This window comes from Halichoerus grypus, chromosome 10, assembly GCF_964656455.1.
Source record: "Halichoerus grypus chromosome 10, mHalGry1.hap1.1, whole genome shotgun sequence".
NCBI lineage: Eukaryota > Metazoa > Chordata > Mammalia > Carnivora > Phocidae > Halichoerus > Halichoerus grypus.
The window spans coordinates 88982424-89008247 of NC_135721.1; the positions used below are offsets into that span (position 1 = coordinate 88982424).

Sequence of the window (25824 nt, forward strand, 5' to 3'; positions counted from 1 at the left end):
CGCCAGGCGCCGGAGACTCGCACGGCGCCCTTCCTTCGGTGCTCCCCGGGTCCCGCCGGCGAACGCCACCCCCGGCCCCGCAAACTCCTTCCTCCTGCGTCGGCGCCTGGGCCGGCCTTTCAGCCCCGCGCCATTCATTCGTGCGCGCGTTCGGTCGTAGGTTCATCAAGCATCGCAGGATGTCGGCCGGGGCCGGGCGCTGGTGTTCTCCGCCCGGCCTCCCGCCACGCCATCCCTCCCCCCACCCTGTGACCCCGGCATCAGACGCCCCTCCCCCGCACTGGGTCCCAAAATCGGTGTTGGACTAGCTGAAGGCAATTTTTATTCACTTAGTTTTCCTTGTTACCTGTTTCCTTAATATGCAGGGCACCTTTCCCCAACTGTCCTTACAAGTGCCCTTTTCACACTTCCACTCACTATTAAAATGATTGAGCCCCTGTGTAGACCGAAAGGGGCTTTTCCTTGTATATTTCGTTGCACTTACTACCTACACCCAGTCTGTGAGGAAATAAAATACCTTAATATGTCAATTAAGAGTCTCCCTTGTTTAAAACAAAATAATTGCAGATGGTGTAAGTTTACAGTTTCTGTCTTTCACGCCTTCGCAGGTCATGTATAGAGTGGAAATGGTATCGTTCAGGTGAAAAAAATGTAGACTAGCACATCCCATAAAAGGACCTGTAACTGAATTTTAAGGACTTTAACAGTTCTTAATTCTGTGTCTCTCTGGGCTGTCTGGCCTCTCCGCTTTAGTCTTCAAGAGTTAGCTGTTTCTTCTTTAGAATTGGGCACACCATAACGTTGGTTCTTGCTGTGGAGAACACAGTAATCCAGCCTTTGGGAGAACGGTCGACCTGCTTCCCAAACTTGCATCTCTGCTTTCCCACGTAGCCTTGTCTTAGCCAGTGCAAGTGCTGCTAGCAAGTGGTTCCCTCCTTATGTTTCCTATGCTGGATTCTTGGAGATTCACTTAAAGTCCCTCTTCGATGAATTTTTCTCAGGAGGATCTCCATTCAATTCTTAGGCTCTTTATTTGCCACTCAGATTCTACATGTGTTATGATGATTATCTTTTTGTCCATATCCTCTTTTTCTCTATCAGTCCATACCAAACTAGATTATTGCCATAGAACTTTACTCCTATTTCATGGTAAACAATACATAATTAAGATTTTTTTTTTTCCTAAAAAGGTAGGAATCACTCTTTTAGGATTAATGTTTATGATATTTCAAGTGGAAAATAATTTTTCAAAATAATGTGTTTTGAGTAGTTAGGATCACTCAATTTTCCCTACTCAAACTGCAAAACTCAGTTCTGCATAAAAGAAAGAAACCCTGTCCTCACCAGCAACAAACTAGTCATTAATAATAAGTTGGGAAGACTACATGTATTTGATAGTTCTTTCTTTGACAGTTGCTGTAGTGGAAAGATAAGAATTTTAGAGTTAGATGTAGATCTAAATTCTGGTTTATTAGCTGTGTGACCTTCGACAATTTAAGTTACTAATAGTTGGTTTTTTCCTTAGGTGTAGAATGAAGACATTATTTCCTATCCTGGATAGTTAAGGATTAAATGAGTCTTTAAATGTAAGGCATCTAGTGAGTACCTGGTACACAGTGATGCTCAATAAATACATAACATATTCCCTCTGGTATATTTTTTATTGCAATTCACAGTCTAGAATGAGCCAGGATATGCTGGAAACAAAGCATGAGAAGAGAGCTGATCAGAAGAGGTGCTAGGTACTCCTTATCTCCAAGTTAATGAAGGAGCTCTAAGCTAAACAATAGTAAAGCTCTTTCTTTCTGTTTCTCAAGAATGTACACGTGTACGTGGCATATTGTATATTATAGAATATTGAACAGAACACTCATAAATGAAGGAAATATGTTTTTGGTTTTTTTAGAGAGAGAGAGTGTGCGAGCGGGGCCAGGGTAGGGGAGCAGAGGGAGAGAGAGAATCTTAAGCAGGCTCCACTCGGGGTTTCATCTCACAACCCTGAGATCATGACCTGAGCCAAAATCAAGAATTGGACGCTTAACTGACTGAACCACCTAGGTGCTCCTGAAGGAAATATGTTTTAATCTTTTTTTCTCCTAAATATAGCACCAACTGAAGCATTAACTTGGATATTAAAAAAGAATCTGATTTTTTTTTCAAAGTCAAGTCAGGAAGGGGGGATGAGGATGAAGGGAGGAAGCATATTTTATTTATTTATTTATTTTTTTTTTTTTATTTTTTTTTTTTTTAAGATTTTATTTATTTATTTGAAACAGAGAGAATGAGAGAGAGAGAGCACATGAGAGGGGGGAGGGTCAGAGGGAGAAGCAGGCTCCCCGCTGAGCAGGGAGCCCGATGCGGGACTCGATCCAGGGACTCCAGGATCATGACCTGAGCCGAAGGCAGTCGCTTAACCAACTGAGCCACCCAGGCGCCCGGGAGGAAGCATATTTTAAAAATTCTTTTTTAGAGAGACAATTGGGTCGCATGCTCTTCTTTTAGTGTCTCACCTGCTTACACACAGTACATGAATCCTAGTCTGAGTTCCAGTATTTCTTCCTTAGACTGTTAGGACAGTGCCCTCCCTGGTATCCCTGATTCTTTTGCTTTTCTTCCTGACTGATCCCCACATAAGAATCAGAACGATCTTTTTATTTTTTTATTTTATTTATTTGAGAGAGAGACAGAGAGCCGGCACAAGTGGGGGGAGGAGCAGACAGAAGGAGAGGGACAAGCAGACTCCCCGCTGAGCCCGACGCTGTGCTCTATCCCAGCACCCTGGGATCGTGACCTGAGCCAGTCAGGCGCTTAACTGACTGAACCACCCAGGCGCCCCCAGAGTGAGCTTTTTAAAGACATAAATCATACTGTCATTCTTGTGCTCCAAAGCCTCTGAAAGCTTCCTGTTATCCTTAGTATTGAATCAGAACGCCTTACCACAGCCCCTCGGGGCATTACGAGATTTGGCAGCTGCCAGTCCTAACTAAACCTCTTACCATGTGACTCTTCATCGCCCTGCCCATCTCTTGGTCCTTGTGCCATTTCTTGAACTAATCAAACTGTTCCTACCTTAGGGGTGTAAAACTTTCTATTCTCTTAGTTGGGCCACCCCTTCCTCCTGGTGGTTATCTTGCCTTTACATCTTCTGTTTGCTGGTCAATGTCATCACCTCATAGAGGCCTTCCTTGATCCCTAAAATAGAAGCCAGCCCCTCCCTCTGCCACTTTTGATGCTGTCATTTTAATTTTTGTTCATAGCAGTTATTGCTAGGTGAAGATATACTGTTCACTTATTTATCAATTTTCTCCATACACTTCTTTGCTTCAAGGCCTCTCTCCCACTAGAGGGCAGGGGCGTGACTTGTTCTCACAGCTCTATCCCCAGTGTTCAGAATTCTACCTGAATTGGTAGATTGATGCTCAACAAAACTTGTTAAATGAGTGAATGGCATACTTAATTTAAACATTGTTCTGGAATCAGACAGCCTGGGTCAGAATCCTGTCTCCTACTGTTTACTGATTCTGTAGTCTTGGGCAAGTTAATATCTTTTGATGCCTCAGTTTGTTCATCTGTGAGATGGGGACCATGTGTACCTTATAGGATTATGGTGAGTAATAATTGCGTTAATGCATGTAAAGTGCTTAGAACAGGGTTATTTTATAGTTTCTAGAAACAGTATTTGAAATTGGGAATATTCACTTAGGATTTTGTGTTTTTGCATGAGACAGAGGTATAAGCATTGAACTTTATATTTATTTTGGTTTTATTTTTGGCTACCAAAGTCATATTTATGGAACTCTTATTTAAAATAAATATATTTTGTGGCTGTCTAGAATGGATTAAAAATAAGCTGTTGGGGATGGCGACTAGTATTGGTCTTAATGTGGAAGTCAGCTTTTTCATTCTTAGATCTGTGGAAGATGCTAGAAGAGATTATCTTAGCAGCTGCCCGCCAGAGTAGCTTTTACATATTTCCCTTTGAAGTTTTGCTGGAGATAGGACCGTGGTGATAAAAGGACTTGCTGGAAGCTGAAGACAGAAAATCCTTGAAGATCCAGTTGAAGGATGAGCCCTGTAGTATTTGGGAAAGGAGAGGTGTTTTATCATCTTTTGTGTTCAGTTTCTGCTATTTTTTGTTATGGATTTTCCCTCCAAAATTGTGTTTCGTTCTTAATGAGAACCTATAGTGACCCAACTATACTTCATACCTTTTTTTTTTTTAAGATTTGTTTATTTATTTTGAGAAAGAGAGAGAGAGCACACGCTTAGGGCAGAGGGATAGGGGGAGAGGGAGAGAGCGAATCCCAAGCAGACTCCACCCCAAGTGTGGAGACCGACAGGGGGCTCAATCTCATGACCCTGAGATCACGACCTGAGCCGGAGCCAAGAGTCAGGCACCCCACCAGCTGCACACCCCGGCGCCCCGACGTCAGATCTTTTTTTTTTCCCTTTCTCTCCATCTTTTCATGATGTGATTTTGATTTTTCTTCAGTATTTTACAGAAATAGAGAAGAAAGAATTAATGGGGACAAACAATAACTTTGTAATAATGGACACTCTGAGCTAATGCAACTTGAATTGTTAGAAACTAAGATTCTCCCTGTAGTAACTGCACTTGCTTGATACCAGTTATTTTTACTTAGTCCACATACCTTTAGTAAAATGCCTCTTTGTAGGAACATGTTTTATTTCTTAGTCTCAACTTTAGCCAGTAGGATCCTATCTGTGGGCCTTAAACTTAGGGAAAAAAAATCAAAATTTTGCTTCTCTGGGTAACATTTCTTCCCAAATTTAATAATAATTGCTAAGTTATTAAACATTTACTGTGCCTCAGACTCTTCGCTAGGTGCAGTGCCTTATTTAATATTCATAACCACTCTAAGGTTGGCACAGTTATAAAGAAACAGATGCAGATAATGTTCCTGGGGGCCAGTTACACAGGCAAGAAAGGAGCCAGGATTTCAATCTACTCCTACCTCATTCCATAACCCAGGGTCATAACCACTTTGCTCTGACGCACATTAAAATGAGGTTTCTGTTTGGAAACTTGCTATTATGTTTTATCGTGTTATGTGTGGTGTTCTTCAAACTGCAAGTAATTTCATTGTGGGTAAGTTTTCTGTGGATTTAACTATTATACTTAAATGCCTATATATTCTCTAAGTGAAAAATGTTTTGATAGGTTGATGATAGGCAAAATCATTTTTTTCCTCATCTTATTACAGAGTTACTGAAACAAGTCAAAGCATGTGTGTTATGGAAGGTCAGTTTGTAAATAGTTTGAAAAAGTTTTGTGTATAATAGATGTGATGCATTAGAGTTAAGAAAACATGGATATCTTTAAATTTGCTTAAGGCTAAAATTTCAGGTAGCAAGTGAGTAATAAAAATTAGTGATGTGTTTCTGTTGATTATGGAGCAAATCTTTATCATCTTTGTATTTAGTAAGTAAGGAGGATATTATCCAGTCAAGTTAAAATATGCTTTCTCATGTAGGCAGGTAGCTGCCTATGCACACAGGTTAGTTTGAGTAATTTTTTTAAAGATTTTTTTTTTTTTTTTTTTTTTTTTTTAGAGAGTGCGAGCATGCAAGCAGGGAGAGGGGCAGAGAGAGAGGAACTCCCCGCTGAGTGCAGAGCCCAAGCGGGACTCCATCTCAGGGACCCTGAGATCACCACCTGAGCTGAAACCAAGAGTCAGACACTTAACTCACTGAGCCACTCAGGCACCCCTAGTTTGAGTAATTTTTTAAAGACCATTCTGGTCTCGCAGCTTTATGCTTGAATTAAAGATTAGTTACAGATGGGCAAAAAAGTTCATTGTGATGTGAATGATTTTTACTTGAATCCAGCATCTGAGTAACCAAAATGTTGCTTAGTGGCTTCAGTCATTCCTGATCATAACCAAGGCGAAAATGAGCTTTTTGGAGATTTAGTTAGAAAATAATAGCTGAATCTTACATTTTTCTGAAGGCCATCATTTCTACACTTGAGATTCCTAAGAATGAACTTAACATATTCTTATCATTTAGGCATTAGTCTTAATTATGATTTAGATTCCTTTCTCTTTTAAATGTTTTTCATCAGAGTTCTGAGTTTTATCTTAAAATAAGTTCTATTACTTTAAGCATTTTTTTAAAAAATTAAATTGGATTATCCTGAATTTTATTTTAAGTTTCTTCTTTAATATTTTTGAGAGCATAACCAAAAATGTCCTTTACTTTTTGTAATTGTTTTTGCCTTAAAAAGTGCTTTCACTTGGCTTTTTCTCGTTCAGTTCCTTTAAGAGAGTGGTCAGACAGTACATCCTGTTGGATAGCTGCAGTGTGATTCTGGCACTAACTACCCAGAGTTAGGGCCACCTGGGTGCCTCAGATGGTTAAGCGTCTGCCTTCAGCTCAGGTCATGATCTGCAGATCCTGGCATTGAGCCCCATGTCGGGCTCCCAGCTCAGCAGGGAGTTTGCTTTTCCCTCTCCCTCTGCCTCTCCCCCTGCTCATGCTCTCTCTCTCTCTGTATCTTTCTGTCTTGGGTGAATAAATAAAATCTTAAAAACAAAACAAAACTTCCCAAAGTTAGGGCAGATATCACAGATTAAGGGCACAGTCCACAAGATTCTCTTCACGTTAAGATACCCACTGCAAGCTCCAGGGTTCCCAGGCCACCTGGTACTTCTGACTAACTGGCTACAAATTTGGGAGTTCCCACTACTCCCTCAGATTTGATAATTTGCTAGAGTGACTCAGAACTCAGGAAAGTACTTGCACGCACTGTACTTGGAATTAGGGTTTTATTATAAAGGATACAAATTAGGGCAAGCCAAATGAAGAGATACCTAGAGAGGGGTCTGGAAGGGTCCCAAATTTGAGGCTTCCATGTCATCAGGATGTGTTATCCTCCTGCCACATTGATATGTGATTACCACCCAGGGGAACTCACCTAAGCCTTGGTGTCCAGAGTTTTTACTGGAGTTGTATTACATAGGCATGATTAATTGAATTATTGACCACATGGTGAATCAGTCTTCAGCTCCCTCCTCTTCCAGGAGGTCAGGCTGATATCATGTGGCTCAAAGCCCCAACCCTCTAATCACTTGACTGGCCTTTGTTTTTTCTTTTTCTTTCTTTCTTTCTTTCTTTCTTTCTTTCTTTCTTTCTTTCTTTCTTTCCTTTCTTTCCTTTCTTTCCTTTCTTTCCTATTTATGTCTTTATTTGAGAGAGAGGGAGAGAGAATCTGAAGCAGACTCAGTGCTGAGCAGAGAGCCGGATTCGAGGCTGGATCCCACTACCGCAGTATCATACCTGAGCCGAAACCAAGAGTTGGATGCTTAACTGACTGAGCCACCCAGGCACCCTTCACTTGACTGGCCTTTCAAGTATGGCTGGCTAGTCCCATCCTGAAACTAGGGGCCCACTGAGAGTTCTATGTTAATATAAAAAGATGTCCTAGGAGCCCACCAAGGATAACAATTCTCCTATCAGTTGTAAAATTCCAAGGATTTAGAGTCTCCATCCCAGGAAGGAGGGACAAAGGCCAGCCAAATTTTGTCTTGTACAACAGTAGCTGAAGAAGTGTGAACAAACATTTGCTCAATTTGTGACAGTTGAAACTAGAACAGATCTCTGTAGTAGTAGCCCAGTGATCTCCATTACTAAAAATTGTAACAGATAGCATTTGAATATATGTATGTAGATAGACTGCTTTCTGTTGAAAATTGTAACATTTTCTCTTATCAATACAATTGTGTTTAAAACTTGGGTGGATGTTCATTTGAGTCATATACTTAAATTGTGTTGCAGGTAAGTTTATAAACTACATACTTTTTAGTATTTTAAAAGCTCAGTAATTTTGGCTGTCAAAGTTTTGTTTTTGGTATATTTGAATTTGTAGTTTTAGATGGGTTGTTATTAGTGTTAAGAGGAAATCTAAATCTGAGGTGAGATTATGTTAGTGAGGTGGAGGTGTTGATGTATCAATTGGTTGTTAGTGTTGTAAAGTGTTCTTAGTAACTCAATTGCCATTTTGAATTTCACCTTTTCAGTTACTTGTACTTCTTGAGTTGAGCTGTTCAGGTTTACGGTGTTGAAGGTTGATAATGTTCTTTTGCATATTGTTTATGCCCAGTAGAAAATCTTATTTCTGATTGTTTCATTTGAAGGTTATATTACATTCTCTTGGAACTCACTGAATATTTCTCAAAAATAGAGTCTATTAGCTAAATAAACTGTTTCATTGAGTAAGATTCCTAGTGTTTTTTGAGGAATGCAGCATCTCCTATTGGGAATGTCATATCGTCTTAAAAATTAGTGGGTTTTGCTGGTGGTAGTTTTTGTTTGTTTGTTTGTTTTTTAAGATTTTATTTGAGAGAGAGTGAGAGAGAAAGCATGAGAAGGGGGAGAATCGGAGAAGCAGACTCCTTGCTGAGCGGGGAGCCTGATGGCAGGGCTCAATCCTGGGACTCTGGGATCATGATTAGGCTCAGGAGGCAGAACCTCTCCCGTCTGTGTTCAGCCATCCCCATCCTCCAGCATTCACATATACACATTTACTGTGCCTTTTCTAACTTTTACAAAGTAAGGTTCAAACTCCTTAGTATGATATTCAGAACGTAGATCAGACCTGGAATTTGGGGAGAGGGAGTGCAAGGCACAGGATGGGAGAGATCTTGTTACCTGTAATCTAATCAAAACCTTGATCTGGTGAGTTGCATTTACTCCTGTTATTGTGAAATTCTTTCTATTTAGTTTACATTATAGCAGTTTTCTTTCTCCTTGGTATACTTGGTCTCATCTGAACTTCAGTACTCCTCTCTGTTTGCAATTACCACTCTAGATACACTGTAGGCAAAATCTGTGGCTCTCCCACATGAGCATTACCTGGGAACTTTTTAGAAATGGAGATTCCTGGCCCCACTCCAGACCTACTGAATGAGAAACCTTGGAGTTGGGGCTCAGCAGTCTTTGTTAACCGGGCCTCCAAAATATTCTGGTGCATGCTGAAGTATGAGAACTACTGAAGATATAATTCCCTCTTCTTCAATATTACCTCCTTTATTCTCCAGGTATGTTCTGTCCTTGTTACTAAACTTCTGTGACCTTTGGAATCCTTGATTTACTGCAACCTTGAACTTTCCTATGAATAATTATTTGGCTTCCCTGTGAGAGTATACCACTTCTTCTTAGTGAAGATCACTGGCTTTTTATTCCTTCTTCTAGACTCATTTTTTAACCATGTCATCTGCAGAAGAACATTCTTTTGTTTTACTTTGTAGCTTGAGCCCTGCTTTTTTGGACATGCTGACTCTGAGATGCATGTGGGATATCCTAGTTGAGATGTTTAATAAGCAATTGGGCCACATGGTGTGGAGTTCAGAAAGTCAGGAAAATTGAGGGAAGGTGTTTAGAAACCAGTTAATTTCATTACATCCTGGAGAGTCAGAGAAGGCGGTTCTTTGTACTTTATTAAAATAGCAGTCTTCATGTCTTTCCTTTCCCTTCTATGGAAATCTGTAATTACAGGGAAGAAAATTATTAGTAGTTCTTTTAGAACGCCTCCTTCAACTTGTATTCAAGTGACTGGTTTTGTGAAATCGATCATATTTTTGTATTTTTGTTGTTATAACAAAGAGGATAAGAGAAAATTCTTTGTTATATTGAATTGTTTGGGATAGGAACTTTCCTTTTAGTAAGATCAGTCTCAAACTGAAACATTACAAATATTTGTTGTGCATTTTCAGTTTTAATATATCCAAATATTTTTTGTATACATCTTGTTTTTCTCTTTATCTGTGTGTAGTTTATTTAAATACTGACTCTAAATCATAATATTAAAATGCTGAAATGTACTTCTATTCTTTAGGATACAGGCTAAGCTGCTGTAACAGAAACTTATGAACACAGTGATGCAAACAATATTGAAGTTACCTCTCCTGTAACAGTAGGTGGGCAGTCCATAGTGGGTGAGGGACTGCAGTTTTTGTTTTTGTTTTTTAAGGCTATGCATGGTCTCAGGTTTCTTCTGTTTGCTTAGCCATCCCCTGTGGTATTCTCATTTTCAGATTGAAGCCAAGTTACCTCATAGCCGCATAACAGAAAAAGAAATACTTTCCTTTAAGAGGATGGCACAGATTTTTTTTTTTTTTACACATATTATTCTCCTCATATCTCACTGGCCAGAACTTAGTCACATGGCCATGCCTGATTTTAAAGGAGCCTAGGAAATGTAGTCTCTAGTTGGTAACTCTGCTTCTCACTCAGGGGAGTGGGAGAGGTGTTCTATTACTAAAAGAAAGAAAGGGAGAATGAACACTGGAGGACACTTGTCATTCTGCCACTCCAGAGTTTGGGAGTTCCAAGACCACTCTCATTTCTGGTACCAAGTGCAAGTTTGGGGATTCCCCAAACCACCCTTAGGTTCAGTAATTCACTAGAAGGACTCAGAACTCTTGAAAACTGTTGTACTCATGGTTATGATTTATTCAGTGAAAGGTATAGATTAAAACCAGCCAAGGGAAAAGGCACATGGCACACACGGGTGGAACTTGCAGTTGTCCTCTCTCACTGGAGTCTAGGACAGCACTAACTTCTGGCAACGAGTGACAATACACACAAAGTATTGCCAACCAGGGAGGCTGATCCAAGCCTTAATGTCCAGAGTGTTGTGTTTTTTTGTTTTTTTTTTAAAGATTTTATTTATTTATTTGACAGAGAGAGACACAGTAAGAGAGGGGACACAGCAGGGGGAGTGGGAGAGGGAGAAGCAGGCTTCCCGCTGAGCAGGGAGCCTGATGCGGGGCTCGATCCCAGGACCCTGGGGTCATGACCTGAGCCAAAGGCAGACGCTTAAGAACTGAGCCACCCAGGCACCCCAGTGTCCAGAGTTTTTATTGGAGTTTGGTCATACAGATATGGTTGGCTGCCCACATGGCTGACCTTTAGTCTCTAGTCTCTCAGGAGGTCGATGGTGCATGACCCAGAGCTTCCACCATAAATCACATTGTTAGACTATTTGGAGTGGCTCATAGTCCCTAGGTAAACAAAGACATTTATCAAGCAGGATATTCCAGGAGCTTAGAGATCACCTCCCAGGAACCAAGGGCAAAGGCTAGACCTTTTTGAGTAAGGTTAATTCTTCACTAGATGGCCACTTCTGTGGATAGGCACATCTTGTTTTCTGGAAGTATAGACAGAGTTACATAATATATATGCTTTCATTCAAAAAGCTTTTTTTTTTCTTAAGTGAATAGATGTATAGAATCATGTACATTTTAAAAACTGCAAGAGACTAGACTTTGTCAGGTTCAACTCTATCCACAAACGAAAGAACTGGGATCCGACTGCTTGTGACTTAAGGTCAGAGAACCAGTTAACAAAGTTGATATTGTATCTGGATCTCTACTTTTTATGAGTATGGACTACTTACAGTAGAGTCTAGATGGAACCTTATTTGTAGGACCTGTTTTCTTTTCCATGCATATATACCATACATATCTGGGAGCTACTGTATCTGACCCAGACAGGTGCTGGATTCAAAGCATCTGTTTTGTTGAATTGTATTAGGCTGGTTCAATTCAAGATAAGTATTCTTACTTTTCAGAAGTTTATTATATTGATAGCATTGTTTTTCCACTGAAGATTGGAAACAGTTTTGTACAAGTTAAGTGTGATTTTGCACCACCAACCAGCAATGCAGCCTTACTGAAAGCCTGTAGTCTTTCTACCCAAGGAGGAAACTGTGTGCAAAATAACTGTATTTGGCCTACCTACTCCACAGATTGTTGTGAACATAAATAGTAAATATAAAGATTTCTTTGAAAAAATCTAAGTACTGGAAATGTAAAATATTACTAGTGGTATGTTTAAATTTAAAATTTAATACTGAAAGGAAGGAAATATAAAGTATCAGTCAAGAGGTGAATTTTTTTTTTTTTTTTGAGATTTTATTTATTTGAAGAGAGCAAGCCAGCATGAGCGGGGAAAGGGGCAGAAGGAGAAGCAGACTCCCTGCCATTGTGGGGCTCCATCCCAGGACCCTGAGATCATGACCTGAGCTGAAGGCAGATGCTTAACCAACTGAGCCACCCAGGTGCCCCAAGAGGTGAAATTTTTAAAGATGGTGAGAATATGGTCATTTTCTCCCATTTTCTGTTTCCTGTATTTCTCAGTTTTCTGCAGTAAACATGTAGTTCTTTTATAAATAGAGCAGGGGAAACTTTTTAAAAAGGAACACCTAGCAAGACCAAATACCAGCAACATGACAAAGCAGTGTATATACACAAGTCACGAATAGGGTGGATAATAGGAAATTTCTCAAGAAAAGCTGGAAAGATCAGACTCACTTCTAGAAAAGATTTGTGTATCCAAGTCTATCATGTGTTGTTTAGATAGTGCTGTGTATGTTGTAGCCACTTTTATTTGGGTGGTTTAAAGTTCTTTGATTTCTGTGTTTATTTGGTGTTGATCAAGAAGGTTATCTCTTATAATATGAGGATTGTTTCATTGCAACAGAAAAACAGTTGGTCAGAGGAACATGTCTCAGTATACTGAAGGTGAAGGAGCCAGGTTAAAAAGTTTTTTAAAAGGGTCCTGTTAGGTTAGGAATAATACCTGGTTGAAATATCTTGATATTTTATTTTTATATGTTTTTCAAAGGTATTTTAAATACACGCAGTATTATTCTTAGGATGTAAACTGTCAGTTTGGTTTTGAATCCCTAAAAGCAAGTATATGGTAAAGTCTAGAGCCACTAGTTGTGCTTCTTGGAAATAGTTACAAGGGCCTAATGTCCATCACCTGGGTGTCTGATTTGTGTTTTTATTTTTATTTATTTATTTATTTTTTAAAGATTTCATTTATTTGACAGAGACACAGTGAGAGCAGGAACACAAGTAGGGGGAGTGGGAGAGGGAGAAGCAGGCTTCCCGCTGAGCAAGGAGCCCGATGTGGGGCTCGATCCCAGGACCCTGGGATCATCACCTGAGCCGAAGGCAGACGCTTAACAACTGAGCCACACAGGTGTCCCTGATTTGTGTTTTGAATAGATTGAGGAGAGTCTTTCCAAAGTCAAAGCCTGACTAGTGTGTGGGATATGTCTAGAAGAAACTTCTACTTCCCTGGGTTATGAAATTGAAGAATCTGTGCCCTTGTAATTTCAGCAGTCTGAGAATTGTAGACAAAGATGGTCTCTGTGGTTGAATCAAACCAAAACATCAAAACAGCTGTATTTTTCTATTTAAATATTACATAAAAGCTCTTGATCTGCTATTAAAGCCTTTATTATATAAGGACAAGTAAGAGCTGTCAGAGCAGGCATTGTCACGTCGTGTTAGTGACTGCTACCACTTCATTTACTTAGTCACTTGTAAGGGCAGTACTTGGTGTTTTTTTTTTTCTTATTTTTTTATTTTATTATGTTACATTAGTCACCATACATTACATCATTAGTTTTTGATGTAGTGTTCCATGATTCATTGTTTGCGTATAACACCCAGTGCTCCATGCAGTACGTGCCCTCCTTAATACCCATCACCAGGCTAACCCATCCCCCCACCCCCTCCCCTCTAGAGCCCTCAGTTTGTTTCTCAGAGTCCATCGTCTCTCATGGTTCGTCTCCCCCTCCCATTCTGACTGGTGTGAGGTATCTGATTGAGGTTTTGATTTGGATTTCCCTGATGCCGAGTGATGTTGAGCACTTTTTCATGTGTCTGTTGGCCATTTGGATGTCTTTGCAGAAATGTCTGTTCATGTCTTCTGCCCATTTCTTGATTGGATTCTTTGTTCTTTGGGTGTTGAGTTTGATGAGTTCTTTATAGATTTTGGATACAAGCCCTTTATCTGATACGTCATTTGCAAATATCTTCTCCCATTCTGTCGGTTGTCTTTTGGTTTTATTGACTGTTTCCTTTGCTGTGCAAAAGCTTTTTATCTTGATGAAGTCCCAATAGTTCATTTTGCCCTTGCTTCCCTTGCCTTTGGTGATGTGTCTGGGAAGAAGTTGCTGCGGCTGAGGTAGAAGAGGTTGCTGCCTGTGTTCTCCTTTAGGATTTTGATGGACTCCTGTCTCACATTGAGGTCTTTCAACCATTTTGAGTCTATTTTTGTGTGTGGTGTAAGGAAATGGTCCAGTTTCATTCTTCTGCATGTGGCTGTCCAATTTTCCCAACACCATTTGTTGAAGAGACTGTCTTTTTTTCCACTGGATATTCTTTCCTGCTTTGTTGAAGATTAGTTGACCATAGAGTTGAGGTTCCATTTCTGGGCTCTCTATTCTGTTCCATTGATTTATGTGTCTGTTTTCATGCCAGTACCATACTGTCTTGAAGATTACAGCTTTGTAATAGAGCTGGAAGTCCGGAATTGTGATGCCGCCAGCTTTGCTTTTCTTTTTCAACATTCCTCTGGCTATGCGGGGTCTTTTCTGGTTCCATACAAATTTTAGGATTATTTGTTCCATTTCCTCGAAAAAAGTTGATGGTATTTTTTTTTTTTTAAGATTTTTCTTTTTTTTTTTTTTATTTATTAGAGAGAGAGAGAGCGTGAGAGGGGGGAAGGTCAGAGGGAGAAGCAGACTCCCTGCCGAGCAGGGAGCCCGATGTGGGACTCGATCCCGGGGCTCCAGGATCATGACCTGAGCTGAAGGCAGTCGCTTAACCTACTGAACCACCCAGGCACCCCAGTTGATGGTATTTTGGTAGGGATTGCATTAAATGTGTAGATTGCTCTAGGTAGCATAGACATTTTCACAATATTTGTTCTTTCAGTCCATGAGCATGGAACGTTCCTCCATTTCTTTGTGTCTTCCTCAATTTCTTTCATGAGTATTTTGTAGTTTTCTGAGTACAGATTCTTTGCCTCTTTGGTTAGATTTATTCCTAGGTATCCTGTGGTTTTGGGTGCAGTTGTAAATGGGATCGACTCCTTAATTTCTCTTTCTTCTGTCTTGTTGGAGTATAGAAATGCATCTGATTTCTGTGCATTGATTTTATATCCTGCAACTTTACTGAATTCCTGTATGAGTTCTAGCAGTTTTGGGGTGGAGTCTTTTGGGTTTTCCACATGAAGTGTCATATCATTTGTAAAGAGTGAGAGTTTGACTTCTTCTTTGCCGATTTGGATGCATTTTATTTCTTTTTGTTGTCTGATTGCTGTGGCTAGGACTTCTAGTACTATGTTGAATAGCAGTGGTGATAGTGGACATCCCTGCCGTGTTCCTGACCTTAGGGGGAAAGCTCTCAGTTTTTCCCCATTGAGAATGATATTCGCTGTGGGTTTTTCATAGATGGCTTTTATGATATTGAGGTATGTACCCTCTATCCCTACACTGTGAAGAGTTTTAATCAAGAAAGGATGCTGTACTTTGTCAAATGCTTTTTCTGCATCTATTGAGAGGATCATACGGTTCTTGTTCTTTTCTTTCTTCCATTTCTTTCTTTCATTAATGTATTTTTTTTTTTTTTAAAGATTTTATTTATTTACTTGAGAGAGAGAATGAGATAGAGCGTGAGAGAGGGGAGGGTCAGAGGGAGAAGCAGACTCCCCGCTGAGCAGGGAGCCCAATGCGGGACTCCATCCTGGGACTCCAGGATCATGACCTGAGCAGAAGGCAGTTGCTTAACCAACTGAGCCACCCAGGCACCCCCTTTTATTAATGTATTGTATCACACTGATTGATTTGCGGGTGTTGAACCAACCTTGCAGCCCAGGAATAATAAATCCCACTTGGTCGTGGTGAATAATCCTTTTAATGTACTGTTGGATCCTGTTGGCTAGTATTTTGGTGAGAATTTTTGCATCCATGTTCATCAGGGATATTGGTCTGTAATTCTCCTTTTTGATGGGGTCTTTGTCTGATTTTGGGATCAAGGTAATGCTGGCCTCATAAAATGAGTTTGGAAGTTTTCCCTCCATTTCTATTTTTTGGAACAGTTTCAGAAGAATAGGTATTAATTCTTTAAATGTTTGGTAGAATTCCCCTGGGAAGCCATCTGGCCCTGGTCTCTTGTTTGTTGGGAGATTTTTCATTACTGCTTCGGTTTCCTTACTGGTTATGCGTCTGTTCAGGTTTTCTATTTTTCTATTTCTTCCTGGTTCAGTTTTGGTAGTTTATACATCTCTAGGAATGCATCCATTTCTTCCAGATTATCTAATTTGCTGGCATATATGCTCATAATATGTTCTTATAATTGTTTGTATTTCTTTGGTGTTGGTTGTGACCTCTCCTCTTTCATTCATGATTTTATTTATTTGGGTCCTTTCTCTTTTCTTTTTGGTAAGTCTGGCCAGGGGTTTATCAATCTTATTAATTCCTTCAAAGAATCAGCTCCTAGTTTCATTGATCTGTTCTACTGTTCTTTTGGTCTTTATTTCATTGGTTTCTGCTCTGATCTTTATTATTTCTTTTCTCCTGCTGGGTTTAGGCTTTATTTGCTGTTCTTTCTCCAGCTCCTTTAGGTGTACGGTTAGGTTGTGTATTTGAGCTGTTTATTGTTTCTTGAGAAGGCTTGTTTTGCTATATACTTTCCTCTTAGGACCGCCTTTGCTGCATCCCAAAGATTTTGAACAGTTGTGTTTAGATTTTCATTTGTTTCCATGAATTTTTTTAATTCTTCTTTAATTTCCTGGTTGACCCATTCATTCTTTAGTAGGATGCTCTTTAGCCTCCATGTATTTGAGTTCTTTCCAACTTTCCTCTTGTGATTGAGTTCTAGTTTCAAAGCATTGTGGTCCGAAAATATGCAGGGAATGAACCCAGTACCGGTTGAGACCTGATCTGTGACCTAGGATGTGATCTATTCTGGAGAATGTTCCATGGGCACTAGAGAAGAATGTGTATTCTGTTGCTTTGGGATGGGATGTTCTGAATATATCTGTAAAGTCAATCTGGTCCAGTGTGTCATTTAAAGCCTTTATTTCCTTCTTGATCTTTTGCTTAGATGATCTGTCCATTTCAGTGAGGGGGGGATGTTAAAATCCCCTACTATTACTGTATTATTGTTGATGTGTTTCTTTGATTTTGTTATTAATTGGCTTATATAATTGGCTGCTCCCATGTTAGGGGCATAGATACTTAAAATTGTTAGATCTTCTTGTTGGAGAGACCCTTTAAGTATGATGTAGTGTCCTTCCTCATCTCTTACTACAGTCTTTGGTTTAAAATCTAATTTGTCTGATACAAGGATTGCCACCCCAGCTTTCTTTTGGTGTCCATTAGCATGGTAAATGGTTTTCCACCCCCTCACTTTCAGTCTGGAGGGGTCTTTGGGTCTAAAATGAGTCTCTTGCAGACAGCATATCAATGGGTCTTGTTTTTTAATCCAATCTGATACCCTTTGTCTTTTGACTGGGGCATTTAGCCCTTTTACATTCAGGGTAACTATTGAAAGATATGAATTTAGTGCCATTGTATTGCCTGTAAGGTGACTGTTACTGTATATTGCCTCTGTTCCTTTTTGGTCTATGTTGCTTTTAGGCTCTCTCTTTGCTTAGAGGAGCCCTTTCAGTATTTCTTGTAGGGCTGGTTTGAGGATCGCAAATTCTTTTAGTTTTTGTTTTTCCTGGAAGCTTTTTATCTTTCCTTCTATTTTCAATGACAGCCTAACTGGATATAGTATTCTGGCTGCATATTTTTCTCGTTTAGTGCTCTGAATATATCATGCCAGTCCTTTCTGGCCTGCCAGGTCTCTGTGGATAGGTCTGCTGCCAATCTAATGTTTCTACCGTTGTAGGTTACCGACCTCTTCTCCCGAGCTGCTTTCAGGATTTTCTCTTTGTCTCTGAGACTTGTAGGTTTTACTCTTAGATGGTGGGGTGTTGACATATTTTTATTGATTTTGAGGGGAGTTCTCTGTGCTTCCTGGATTTTGATGCCTGTTTCCTTCTCCAAATTAGGGATGTTCTCTGCTGTAATTTGCTTCAATATACCTTCTGCCCCCCTCTCTCTCTCTTCTTCTGGGATCCCAATTATTCTAATATTGTTTCGTTTTATGGTATCACTTAGCTCTTAAATTCAGGGTGGTGCTTGGTATTAGTAAATTAGTTGTTCAGATGGCTTCCTACTGCCTTCTCGTCCAAGGAAAAAAATCCTAGATGCTGCTATATAGATTTCTTGGAGAAGTAGCCTCTTGCCCAGTGTTGTACTCCAAATGAACATCACAGTTACCCTCTTCCCTGTGGCTTGCCTCTGTGATTCTAGCTGCCTATGGAAGGTTTTCCAGTATCAGAAGTCCTTTTTTTTTTTCTTTGCTTCTTTTTAAAAATTTCATTTTAAAATTTTTAATTGTGGGGAAATCACAGAAAAGTTACCCTTTTAACCATTAAAAAAAATTTTTTTTTAAGGTTTTATTTGAGATTGAGAGAGCACAAGCGGAGGGGGAGGGGCAGAGGGAGAGGGAGAACAGCCACTGTTGCGGGCTCGATCCCAGGACTCTGAGATCCAGACGTGAGCCAAAGGCAGACGCTTAACCAACTGAGACATCCAGGCGCCCCTAGCCAATACATTTTAGAGTTACAGACCTGTAACTAACAGATTAGCACTAATGAAAATGTATTTGGGCAGTTTCTAGATCTGTAGTGGGAATTTTGCTGGTGTGTGAACTGTTTAGAACCCTATGTTAATAATTCTTCAGGAAATAGATGGGATACCACTTTTGAATGAAAACGATTGCTCTTAGTGATTAACATCATTCCGTGGGTAGGTATTAAAATCCACCAGTAATCATAGTAAAGAAGACAGAATGATGTTTTGTTTTGTTTTGGTGGGATTTGAATAGTTTCTTTAAATGCACATTGGAAGTCCAAAGGGAACTGATAACTGTGTGCTCCAGCAAAAGATGAAATAAAGTTAGGGGCAACATATGAGTAAGTAATTTTGATGTATTTTTTAATAAGCAGATCCTTCATAAGACTCTTCATAGGGTTTTGAATATCTCTGTTAAGAGAGTGGAAGAGTCAGGAAATCTTCAGCATTGCAAGTCATTTGGGGTCCCTGGGCTCATTATAAACACAGCTGCTGTCCCATTTGCGCCTCACCTGGCTGGCTGTTCTTCGGTGTTGACACTGGGGGCTGGGCGTGGCTGCACTGACAGCCTCTCATTTTGTTGGTCTTTATCATTTCATTACTTGAGGGCTAATAGGTGAGTTTTAGCTTATGAATCTTTCGAGGGGTGGAACATTTTCAGCCCCTTTTGTGGTCACATATGGGAAAACAGAACACAGCCAAAAGTCTTTATCAATTAGTTTTTAGTTCATTCATTTTGGTTTTCGGTCTTTTTCAGTTTGAGCTTTTTCTTTTTCAGAACTCAGATACTTTAAAACTTACAAAATTGAAATGGGTTTAGAGAGTGGAATCATACCTGCTTGCTGTTTTGCCCCAAATTCTGTTTCCTCCTTGCCACATTCATCCCATATATCCAGTTCATGGTTCCACAGGGATTTTACTGAGCACTAATCAGTCAAACTTCATTTTATAGGTGAAGAGATGTGACGCTCAGTGCTCTTGGACTCATCCCAAGTCATATAGCTCAGCAATGGTAGAACTGGGATTAAAGCCCAGATCTTGTGTCAGTAAATCTATTGTTCTTTCCATTATGTTGTACACCATGGATAGCTCACTTATAATAATGATGTTGTGTAGTTTATAATCTTCAAAGGGTTTCCACACTCGTGGTCTCATTTGATTTTCACTCCGTGACTTGGCGGGGTAGATTAGTATAATAGCAGCTAATGTTTATTGAAGGCATAACCTGAATGCTAGGGATAAGGGTACTTTTGCATACCTGAATCATTCTTTATCCATTTTTTAACTAGTTTTTAAAAACTTTAGCAATTGACTTCTATGTTGATGCTGGATAAGAAGTCTGTCCACTCCGCGCATCGACCTGGTATTGCAGTACTTCAGGAATGGTGCACCCCCAATTTAATTTAAAAAAAAAAAGGTTATTTTAAGTAGTGTATTACAGTTTCAGAAGCATTAATCACTTCCCTCAAGGTCATCAAGCACTGTGGGACTAGATAGGGAGCCCAGTCTGCAAGAGTTTCGTCTAGAAGACACTTTTTATTTACAAGTTTGATAATTTTCTGGCTTATTGATAAAGGGCATTCTCTTCTTAGTGAGCAGGGTTAGTCAAGAGGACATGTAAGTCAGAAGGTTGCTTGGAACAGAGAAGATGAGAGTGTATGTATTATTTTTGAGTGTTTTTGTGTCAGGTTGTGGTATCCTGGTGTATTGCCCTCCTCTATTCTAGGGAAAGTCCTATTTGAAGAAGCAAATCAGTCATCTAGACTGGAGAACTCTTGCCCTGAATATGGTTTGAGAGGCATAGGTGCCTCTTTTTTGAAGCTCCTTACTGGTTAGCAGAAACATAAGCCCTGACTTCATGGTATACTACTTTACAAGAATAGGTTTTTACATTATCCTGATTTCTGTAGAACCCCTAAATGACTTACATTTAATTCCACCTGTTGTGTGGTTCTCGTTAGCATAAAAAGTGTGTATCGTTAACTAATCTTGTCCGTGTACCATTTTGGGGGGGAAGGAGTGTATCCTATTTCTGTCTATTAAACAACACAGAATTTGTGAATCTTCAGAAAGATGTTTTAAAATAAGAAAAATAGGGGCGCCCTGCTGGCTCAGCCAGTAGAGCATGGAACTCTTGATCTTGGGGTTGTGAGTTTGAGCCCCACTTTGGGTGTATAGCTTACTTAAAAATAAAATCTTAAAAAATAATGAAATAAGAGAAATAAAAAAGTAGATGAAATGAAAGATACAGGGTGTGGTTTCAAATATAGATATACTGGGGTGCAGTGTACTGAGACATTCCTATTGCTGCCTTGCTTTATTTCTTACATGTAAGTTCATTTTCTTTATTTAACAAGAATTTATTGATTTTCTATTATATGCAAGATTAATGGCTATTTTATATAGTATGTTTTTCATATTTTCATTCTATAATGTTTGAGTATGGTAAAGGAGAGGAGTGTGGGTCTAACTGAAATAAGTGAAGTATGAATAATCTTTGATGCTGTGTACATATGAACAGAAGTCTGATAAGCCTACTTGTTACTTGCTTCCTGTCACCTGGGTCTCTCTTTTATTGACCTTACAGTTTAGGTTGTTAGGTAGCTTTGCTGCATGCCAGGTTGGTCTGTTACTGTTCTTTGCCGGCATCATAGATGTGAGTCATGTAGTTTTCTTTGTGTCCAGAGTTTGTTTTTGTCTTTTAAGTTTTGTGTGTGTTTTTAAAGATTTTATTTATTTATTTGAGAGAGAGAGAATGAGAGAGAGAGAGCACATGAGAGGGGAGAGGGTCAGAGGGAGAAGCAGACTCCCCACTGCGCAGGGAGCCCGATGCGGGACTCAATCCTGGGACTCCAGGATCATGACCTGAGCTGAAGGCAGTCGCTTAACCAGCTGAGCCACCGAGGCACCCCTGGAGTTTGTTTTTTTTCTTCTCCCTACTCTTCCTGCCTAATATCTTTCCCTTAAGTTCATTTGTAGGGCTAGTTAGTGTTTCCTTAATTGGTACTTCTTTTTAGATTGTAAAAGTTTAGAACTCATACAAAAATGTCTAATTTCTATAAAATAAAAAAAATAAAAAAAATAAAATGTCTAATTTCATTTATCTCAGAATTGCCTAGTAAGATATGGTGCTTTATACCCAGTAATCTTCCATTAGCTTTGATCTATAGGTAGTTTAGTGTGGTGTCCCCTATACCCGTCTGAATTATTTCTTAGATGCCATAATTACCTATGCTATGAGAAGTAATCTGCAGTTGTCTACTGAACTACCTAGCATCTATTGTCTGACAAAAGAAAGTTATACAACTGATGTCATACAACAGTGACAGGGCTGATAAATTGCCATTCCCAATATTCAGCAAACACCAGATTTGCAGTTAGGTTTTTACCCCAGTCCACTGTCATAGGCCATCTTAGTCTATACATGGATTATTTAAATGAATTTGATAGTACAAGTTGCCTTAAGTCTTTTCTGGAATAAGTAAAGGAGGTCTGCATAAATAAATCTAGAGCATCAAGACTGTTACATAATCAAATGTTTAAAATTTGTTGCTAAAGTATATGGATATAGAATTAATTTTTATATTTGATTTCTGAAAATAGTTCTTCAGTGTGTCTTACATAGAGTACAAAAGGGAACTGTGAAAGGATTTTAATCTAAAATGGAGTAAGAGGATAAGAAATGGAGGATCTTAGGCATATGCCCTCAGAGGAACGAACTTAAAAATTGAGGGGCTGATTTCCTGTAAATGCCTGATGTACAAAAGATGGAGACTTCTCTCCTGACCAATGAATATCTGCCAAGAATCTCTCTCCATTCTCAAGCCAATGAACTTACTGCTTGGACTCCAGCTGGGCTTCTCCTCTTTGCAGTCCTTGCCCATAAATACAGCCCATCCCAAACCCTCAACAGACGTGCCTGTAGCTTTGTACAGAATGCATTTCGTGAATTGAAATTCTTCTGTTCTCAAACAAATTCAGTTTCTGGTAAAATGAGCTTTCCTCAGTTTTCCTCTTTATTTAGGTTGACAGAAATCTAGTAGTCAACTACCCAAACCTCTTACAATAAAAGACCCAGACAATACAATAATTGAGACCTAGAGAGATGGAGATGTACCAGACATCAGTGAAACCAGTTAGTGGCAGAGCCTGGACTAGAAACAATTCCTCTTACCCTTGCTCTTTTATTCATAATCTTTTGATTCACTTGTGCTGTATATTATGTTACAAACAATAACAGATTGACTGTTATTACTGTAGTTTTATTCAGTCAGTATTTAACATTGATTAATACAGATATTTATTGCTTTCCTTGCTGCATTTTTTTTCCTGTATTTTTGACCTTTCAAGATAATTTTTCTTCTACCTGAGGGATATGTTTTAGGATTTCTTTAGTGCAAGTTTGCTGGTGGCATTAGCTTTCTGTTTTTATTTGCCCAAAATACCTTTATTTCATCTTTTTTTTTAAGACTTTAGAAGATTAAGATTTTAAGATTTAAGAGAATGAGAGAGAAAGCACATGAGAGGTGGGGGGTCAGAGGGAGAAGCAGACTCCCTGCTGACTAGGGAGCCTGATACGGGACTCCATCCCGGGACTCCAGGATCATGACCTGAGCTGAAGGCAGTCGCTCAACCAACTGAGCCACCCAGTCACCCTATTTCATCTTGACTGAATTTTTCTCTGCATATAGAATTCTAAGTAAGTTAATTATTTATTTCAGCACTGTTGTCATCTGGCGCTGTTGTTTCTGTTGAAAAGACAGTTGTTTAATTGGTGCTCCTTTGAATTTTTTGAATGGAATCTCTGTTTTTCCCCACCCGTGGCAGCTGCTTATTTCCTTGAACACGGTAGGCATAGTTCAGTTTTTTTGTTTTGTTTTTTTTTTTTAAAGATTTTATTTATTTATTTGAGAGAGAGAGAGAGCACAAGAGGGGGGAGAGGGAGAAGCAGACTCCCTGCTGAGCAGGTAGCCCGATGCGGGACTCGATCCCGGGACTCCAGGATCATGACCTGAGCCGAAGGCAGTCGCTTAACCAACTGAGCCACCCAGGTGCCCAGCATAGTTCAGTTTTTAATCTGGTTAAAATCAGTATCTGGAATCTGTGTAGGTCAGTTTATTTTGTTTCTGTTGGTTCTCACTCATGGGATCTTACTACTTTGTGTGTCTGGTTATTTTTATTTGTGTGCCAGACTTTGTATTTTCCAAATGGTTTGCAAAAACATGGGAAGGTTAGGATGTTGTTATCCTCCATAGAAGATTTACATTGCTTCTGCCGGATGCTTTGGAGCACTGAGCAGTCCAGGATCATCTTTTTGTTTTTTTGTTTTTTTAATTATAATTCTAGTATAGTTCATATACAATGTTATATTAGTTTCAGGTGTATAATACAGTGATTCAACAATTCAGTACATCACTCAGTGCTCATCATGATAAGTGTACGCTTTAATCCCCTTCACTTATTTCATCTCTCCACCCACCTCCCCTCTAGTAACTAGTAACCATCAGTTTGTTCTCAGAGTCTGTTTTTTGGCTTGTCTCTTTGTCTTTGTTTTGTTTTAAATTCCACATATGAGTGAAATCATATGGTATTTGTCTTTCTCTGACCAGCTCTGGGCTCTCTTTTCTGTTCCATTGATGTTTGTGTCTGTTTTTGTGTCAGTACCATACTGTTTTGATTACTGCAGCTTTGTAGTGCATCTCAAAATCTGGAATTGTGATATACCTCCAGTTTTGTTTTTCTTTTTCAAGATTGCTTTGGCTATTTGGGGTCTTTTGTGGGTCTATCCAGATTTTAGGGTTATTTGTTCCAGTTCTGTGAAATACGCTGTTGGTATTTTAATACAGATTGTATTAAATCTGTAGATTGCTATAGGTAATATGGATACTCTAACTGTTGGGTCTCCCATCCATGAGCAAGGTATATCCTTCCATTTGTTTTCTTCTTCAGTTTCTTTCATCCATGTTTTACAGTTTTTAGAGTACAGGTTTTTCCCCTCCTTGGTTAAGCTTATTCCTAGGTACTTTATTTTTTGGTGTAATTGTAAGTGGGATTGTTTTATTAATATCTCTTTCTGCTTCATTATTAGTGTATAGAAATGCAACAGATTCCCATGTATTGATTTTGTATTCTGTAACCTTAACAAATTCATTTATCAGTGGAGTCTTTAGGGTTTTCTACGTATAGTATCATGTCATCTGTAAACGATGAAAGTTGCTTCTTTACCAATTTGGATGCCTTTTCTTTCTGTTATCTAATTGTTGTGGCTAGGACTTCCAGTACTATGTTGAATAAAAGTTGTGAGAATGGACATCCTTGTCTTGTTCCTGATCTTAGGGAAAAGACACTCAGTTTTTCACGGTTGAGTATAGTTTTATAAGGTCTTATAAGACATTTATTGTGTTATGTTCTCTCTAAACCTACTTTGTTGAGGGTTTTTTTGTCATGAGTGGGTGTTAAATGCGTTTTTTGCATCTATTGAAAAGATCATATGAATGTTTTCCCTTTTTTTGTTGATGTGAATATTGAACCACCCTTGCATACCTAGGTAAATCTTGCTTGATCATAATGATTTTTTTAATGTATTGTCAGATTCATCTTGGTAATACTTTGTTGAGGATTTTTGCATCTGTGTTCATCAGAGATACTGGCCTGTATGTAGTTCCCTTTTTTTGTAGTGTCTATCTGGTTTTGATATGTGGGTAATGCTAGCCTCATAGAATGAATTTGGAAGCATTCCTTCCTCTTCAGGTTTTTGGGATAGTTTGAGAAGAATTGGTATCAGTTCTTCTTTAAATGTTTTCTAAAATTCACCTTTGAGGCCATCTGGTCCTGGACTTGTTTGTTGGGAGTTTTTTGATTACTGATTCAATTTCATTGTTAATCGCTCTGTTCAGATTTTCTATTTCTTCCTCATTGAGTTTTGGGAAGTTACTGTTTCTAGGAATTTACTTCTTATAGATTGTCCAATTTGTTGGTATATAATTTTTCGTAATATTCTCTTATAAACTGGGGCGCCTGGGTGGCTCAGTTGGTTAAGCGTCTGCCTTCAGCTCAGGTCATGATCCCAGGGTCCTGGGATGGAGCCCCGCCACGGGCTCCCTGCTTAGCGGGGAGCCTGCTTCTCCACCCCGCTCATGCTCTCTTGCATGTGCTCTCACTCTCTCAAATAAATAAATAAAATCTAAAAAATATATGTATTCTCTTATAATCCTTCGTATTTCTGTGGTGGTGTTTGTTGTTTCTCCTCTTTTATTTCTGATTTTGTTGATTCGAATCCTCTCTCTCTTTTTTTTTTTCCTTTTATGCATCTG

The 25824-nt window shown here is 39.2% G+C and overlaps 1 protein-coding gene across 5 annotated transcripts in view; it reads left to right on the top strand.

Moving 5' to 3' along the window:
* The window catches only part of REV1 (REV1 DNA directed polymerase), a 101463-nt gene that overhangs the window by 744 nt on the left and 74895 nt on the right, over positions 1–25824 (top strand). The window contains exon 2 of one of the 5 annotated variants that reach the window (XM_078056812.1): positions 11934–12112. The exons of the other annotated variants lie outside the window; for them this stretch is intronic. The gene's annotated coding sequence lies outside the window, so the exon portion shown is untranslated. The remainder of the gene's footprint in view (positions 1–11933; positions 12113–25824) is intronic. 5 annotated transcript variants of the gene reach the window in all.